We start from the raw sequence: 6,561 nt of genomic DNA, 5'->3' as shown, positions 1-6,561 counted from the left end.
AATACCAATCTTCAGCAATACTCGCACGATTCATAGGACCAAACAAGTCCATATGAAGCCGTTCCAGAGGAGTATCAATGGAGTTAATTAACTTAAATGGGTGAGACTTCTTAGTCTATTTTCCATTTTTGCATACAACACAGTGATCGGTCAGTTTGAAGTGTTTCAAGGAAACCCCATCAACCAAATCATTAGTCATAAGATAATTCATCTTTCTAACATGAATGTGACCCATACGTTTGTGCCACAGAATCGAGTCTTTCTCAGTTGCTTTTGAGATAAAACACGTTTCAACAAAAGTGGTTACCTTAGAAGTCATGCTTAGAACATAAATATCATTTGATCGATGAAATCGCATAACAACCATGTCTTCTGGAATGACATATCCTGGTTTAAGTATTATGCACTCCTTATCATTAAATAAAGTGGTATACTTCTTATCACAAATTTGTGACACGCTCAACAAATTGTGATGCACTTTATCACAATAATTAACTTTTTCAAATATGATATGACCATTTGAAACATCCCCTTCTTTTGTAATCATTCCTTCCGAATTACCAGCGAACGCTACATATCCTCCTTGAATATTCTTGACATTTGATAAGAGGTTGATGTTGCTGGTAATATGACGAGAGAATCCACTTTCCATAATCCAGTTTTCACCATATACAATATTGGACGAACTCTGCACATAGAGGTAAAATGATTAGTTCAAAAAGGCAGCCTAGGCCTCAGTCTTGGGCACCTCTTTAATTTCACTTGCTGAGTTAATCTTGATGGAATCCAAATGCTGATTAGCTACTTGTGAATAAGTCACATGCCTTTTTGACTTTCATCTCAAGTATGCAGCTTGAACAACATTTGTGTTCACATTCTTAAAAATTGGTTCTGTAGGAACAAATTTGCGTTTTAAATTAACTTTTCTTTCATCAACATGAATCACTTTGCGAGGATTTACATTTCAAAACATGATGTGAGTCTCATCATCACACGACACAGGCCTTTTTAGAATTTCCTTAATCACAGGAACGGGTTTGGTTTGTTCCTTGATAAATGGATGGATATTTTGTGATTTCTTCACTTCATAGTTTCTAAAACATGACCTTGTTCGCCACATAGAAAACATTTTCTCATGTCAACACGCTCACATTGTGGTATTGTAGAAACCGGTACAGTAGAAGATTGATGAAACACACCAGGAATAGGTCCTTTGTTCAAATCATCAAAAGTAACAGATTTCTTTTTCATGTAAAAATCAAGATTTGAGCAATTTGAAAACTCTGTAAGTGTCAGTTCTAGTTGAATTAACAAATTTAATTTCTTAGCAGATTTTAACAATTGTTTGGCTTTAACCAAAGGATGCGTTATTTTTGATGTTTTGGTATCAACAAATGCATGTTCAAGATCTTGTATCTGATATAATGCTAAATATATATGTTTCCCTTGTTTATTTTATTTAATATTTTAATTGTTTTTGTTCGTTTATAGTCAAGATTTGTATACTACTAACGTTTTTGTGTGTCGTAGGTTCCGGGATTTGATCGTGAATAAAAAGGGCGAAAAACGAGCTAAAACGAGCCGAAACAGAGATCCGGAACGCGTCAGGAAGAACCAGAACAGAGAACCGGTCAGACCAGGCCGGTCTGACCGGCCCCCTTGGAGAAGCACGCCGCGCCGCGCCTTGGGGAAAGGCAAAAAGCCCTTGGTGCGGCGCCTAGGCACTACTGATGGTTTTTAATTTGTTTTTGGTTATTGTCGGGCCTTGTTTTCACTATTTAAACACCTTTAACTTAAACCTGACATAACCTGAAGCCACCAGACGATTTTGGAGAGTTCTTGGAGCTATTTTACGAGTTTGTTGGTGATTTTGAAGCCACGAGAACAACCGGTGAAGAGCTTTACGTTCAAGATCGAAGACTACGGGTTTTATCACCTTTAATCTTTCGTTTCTCATTATTTCACCATGTTTTCAGTCATTATTGGTTTTGTTTGATTTAGATTTTAATATGCTAGGCTAAATTCCATAGACTGCCTAGGTCGTGATGAACCTTAGTTTGGTTTGATTTTTATTTGGATTTTCGTTTCGTTATGGATATTATGTTCTAAGTAAACGGTTGAGTTTTATTTAGTTGATGCGTATGATTGCTTGGTTTTGTTTACTTGAATTTATTGTTTCACATTGCCCTTGTTGATTGTTTCAAAGGATAGGGTTTTTTAGGTCATTTACTGTGTGTTCTTGACTAGTTTATGATTGATATCGATTAAGATCATAGAAACAATAAAATCAATTAAACAAATAAAAGTGAGCTGCTAGTCTAAAAGGCTGTAAAGTGATAGGCTATTAATAGATCTTTGCTTGTCGGGATTGCTAGATTTAGTTCTTCGTAAGGAGTCCGTTTGGGTTTGATTGTCAGCTTAGTCTATTAAATTAACTGGGTTTGCTTTGCTATCTTTTGAATTCCGCGCTGTAAGGTAGGTTTTCGTCACAAAAGATACTTAGACATAAGCAATTAAATAACCGTAAGGAAGTTTAATATAAAACTGGTGAATCTTAAAACTTGTTAGAAATCCATAGGCGTCTTCTTGAAGTTCAAGGGTCCTGTTCGGGTTTTCTGTCAAGGGTCTATCTTATGATCCCGGTTCCATAACTTGCGTTTTTCCATTTAAATTAATAACCGTAACTTTGGGGGATTCCGGCCTGGGTAGTTATTCTAATCATCTGATTCAATCCAAGTTTTCTTAATTGTTTTCTTTAGTTTAAAGTAATTGAGTTTAAGTTTAATTAATTAATTAATTAGATTAAAGTAATGATTATGTTTTATTGTTATTTTATTAATTAGGGTTTCTTTTAATTAGTTTTAATAATTAGTTTAAACCCCCCTCAAATATTATTAATAAATAATCGTGTCTTGTAGTTGAGTCTAATTCGCTAGTTTCGTAATTTAAAGAGTCTCGTGGGTTCGATATCCGGACTTACTTAGCTGTACTAGAGTCGACCGGTTCACTTGCCGGTTAGTAGTTTAAGTTAAGTTTAAGGGTCTAGAGTATTACTTAGTATTTAGATTAGTATAATTTTAGTTATTCATTTTATAACTACTTCAAGCACATCAGTATCTTAGAAGTTTCATTGTGAAAGACGCTTTCAATCAATTCGGGTTTGATAATGTTAAGCGGAATGTCTTTCTCAGTGAACATTGTGCTAATACCTTTTAATTTAAATACTCGAACATTATCTATCTTAGAAGGAACAAGATTGATGAAACACATCAAATCCTCATCAGAAATCTTTGGTTTTTCTGATTTCTTTGCCTTGACCTTAGCAGATTTTTCCTTTTTCACATTAGGTGTATTTGAACCATACACAGCCTCTTCAAATTCATGAGGTTCACATAAAATGTGATTTGAACGTGGAATGTTCTTGTCTTTGTGCACAAATTCAGGTTCATTTACATCCTCAATGATCACCTTATCAACATTTTCAACAAAGACCTTGTTACTTTGAATATGAGGTTTTTGAGTTGAAGATTTAACACTGAAATTTACAGTTTTAACCAATTTGGGTTTCTTCTCAACAATGACTGGTTCAGTAACAATTTCTTCCTTTCCCGCAAATGAATTTTGAGAATAGTCATCATGAAATGGAGGAGGAACTTCAACAAAACCCAAACCATTCTTTGAACCCTTTTGTTTACCAGACACCTCAATAATTTCATTCAACAAAAATGAGGAATTTCGAAACTTGTCCAATTTACTTTTCAAATCAAGAACCTCATTTTCAAGTTCAGCTATCTTAGTTCTATGTTTAAGAATCTCTTGAAATTGTTTATCATTAATGGTCATTTTCTCTGATAATTCTGCTTTCAAATCATGATCACTTATAGACAAACCCTCAATTTTCTCCCTATATCTCAATTGTGATTCTAGTGATTGTCTATATGTATCCTTGATTGAAGTAAGTTCTTTCATTAGTGAATCATTATGAGCATTAAGTGAAGCAATTCTAGACTTAATAGTTTCACATTCAGAACAGGTCACATTTTCAGATAATTTAGCAGACGGACTAACCTCGTCAATTTTAGCCATGCAAGCAAAGAAGTTGGTCGCATATTGCAAGAATCATCTGAATCCGATTCTGAATCATTGTCGGGGGATAATTCATTTCCACTAGCATCTTGAAAACTTTCAGTCAGTTCGAACAAAGCCAAATTTTCTTGATTATCATTACACAGCAATCTTTGAGTCCAGTCAGTTCCTTCAACCATGAGAAGAGCTTGTGACCTTGCAGGTTTAGAAAAACTTCCTCCAGACGGATTTTCAGAAGAGTCATTACTTTTCTTTCCATAATTTCTGTCTTGATTTCGAGGCCCATTATACTCCTTCTTTGGGATATCACACTCTTTGGCAAAATGACCAAACTCTTGGCAATTGTAACATTTGACTTTCAATTTATCAAAACCAACTCGTTTGTTCAGAGAAGGTAAGTCTTTGCCAGTTCGTTGCATAAACTTTTTCGCCTTTCTTACAATCATAGCCATGTTCCATTTGAGATCCATTAACTCCAAATCATCTGGATCGATTTGGTCATAATCTTCATCGTTCAGCTCACTAGTAGCTATCTTTCTACCCACCAAATTTTCATATGATGTCATAAACGCACTAAGAAAAGCAAAATTATGTTCAGCTTCCTTCATGTTGACATTCGGTGGTGCAGTGAAGCTATTTGAAGTAGTTGACCCCCTATAATTATCTTTAAACCCAGAAGCCATGAAGCATACATTAGGATCACTATAAGACGATGATCCCTCTTATGAAGTTAGAGTGAGGAATGCTGTAATTGGAGTTGCATAACTACTTAAAGGAAAACAACCTCCATAAAGAGTTGGGTCTTGAGTTTCCTTTGAAGATTTCTGACATTTCAAATCATATTCTCGATCTTCAAATTTTTGCACAAATTCCATGGCAGTGAGATCTTCATTTTTGAAATAATTGTTTTTTTTCAACACCATGAGAAACGTTGAATATGAACCAGGTAAAGCATTCTTCACAGTATCAATCTTATCAGACTCACTAGGTTCCATTTTCAACTTATTCATCTCAGCGATAAGATGATTGAATCTTGTAAGCATTTCTTACACAGTTTCTCCTTTCAATAAGTTAAAGTTTCGAAACTGGAACTTTAACATCGCATTTTTACTTTCTTCAGTGTTACCCATACTTCTCATTTTGATATGTTGAAACAAAGATGCACATATCTTAATACTCCCTACTTGATGAAAGATATTATCGGGTAATGCCATAGTCAAAGTAGAGTATGCCTTAGTCTCAATTTCTATAGCTTTTTTCTCTTCTTGAGAATATTGAGTAAATGCTTCGGGTGTAAAACCAGTAGTCTTATTTCCAACCACAGGCACAATGTACACATCATTGAGACAACGTGAACAATCAGGGTGTACAGATCCCAAGTGTGCTCTAAAACGAGATTCCCATTTTGCAAAATCACTAAATTTTATCAAACGAGGACATTTCGAATGAGACCCAATTTTAGCATCAAGGTGTAACATTTGTTGCATCAACACGTTCTGAGAAGCCAGTGCATAAAAACCAGCCATCTCAAGTAAATAAAAGCTTAAATGTTAACAAAATCAAACTTATGGGTTTAAAATGAAAATATTGTAACGAATTGATGTATGACATATGACGAATGAGAAACAGTAACGAATGAAGTGGCGGATGATGACGAATGAGTGACGAATACGAATAACGAATGAATAAACGAATGAGAATGACGAATGAATAGCGAATGGTTGAACGTACAAGTAACGAATAACTACTGAATGAGTAGCGAATGGTTGAACACGAATGACAGATTTTTAATAACGAATTAACTATAGTGACGATGATCACCACGAATAAGTAATGAATGGATGACAAAGTTTGTTATTTTTTTGTAACAAACTTAACATGTGTCACGAATCAGTTAGGATCATATAACTAATGACTATCACACGCGTAACGAATGAATGATAATAATCATAACGAATGACTAATATCTTCAAATCTTTAAACCTTCAAATGTTTATTTCCAGATTCTGGAAATTTTCCAGATCCAATTGTTCAATCTGACCAAATTGATTTAATGGAATACTTAGTAAATTTTGTACCAAATCAGCCTAACAAAGGCTCAAATTACTCGTATGAATTTTGCGAACATCCTCAACCTATTCCGAAAACCTCAAATCAATCCAATTCTAACCAAAATCCAATAAACCAGAGAACAGAATCCCATGTTCCGTACACACTCAAACGCAAACCAAATCCAACTCAAATAAACACAATAATCCAATTCATCAAATACACGCCTTACACAATCCAATCCGATCTCAAATTCACACAAGTCAATCTCCAATTAACATCTCAGCATGTTAATTCAGAAGAATTTAGTAAACTTAAACTTAAATAAAAAATTAATGATTTACTACTGGATTCTCAATCAATCCAAAATGAATTACCTTAAACACAAGTAATCTAATCCTGGATGCTCTGATACAACTTGTTGAA

Source organism: Bidens hawaiensis, unplaced genomic scaffold (genome assembly GCF_021521415.1).
Source record: "Bidens hawaiensis isolate Kalapana, Puna unplaced genomic scaffold, B.hawaiensis_p1.1 tig00031356_1, whole genome shotgun sequence".
NCBI classification, from domain to species: Eukaryota; Viridiplantae; Streptophyta; class Magnoliopsida; order Asterales; family Asteraceae; genus Bidens; species Bidens hawaiensis.
This window is presented reverse-complemented; position numbering follows the sequence as displayed.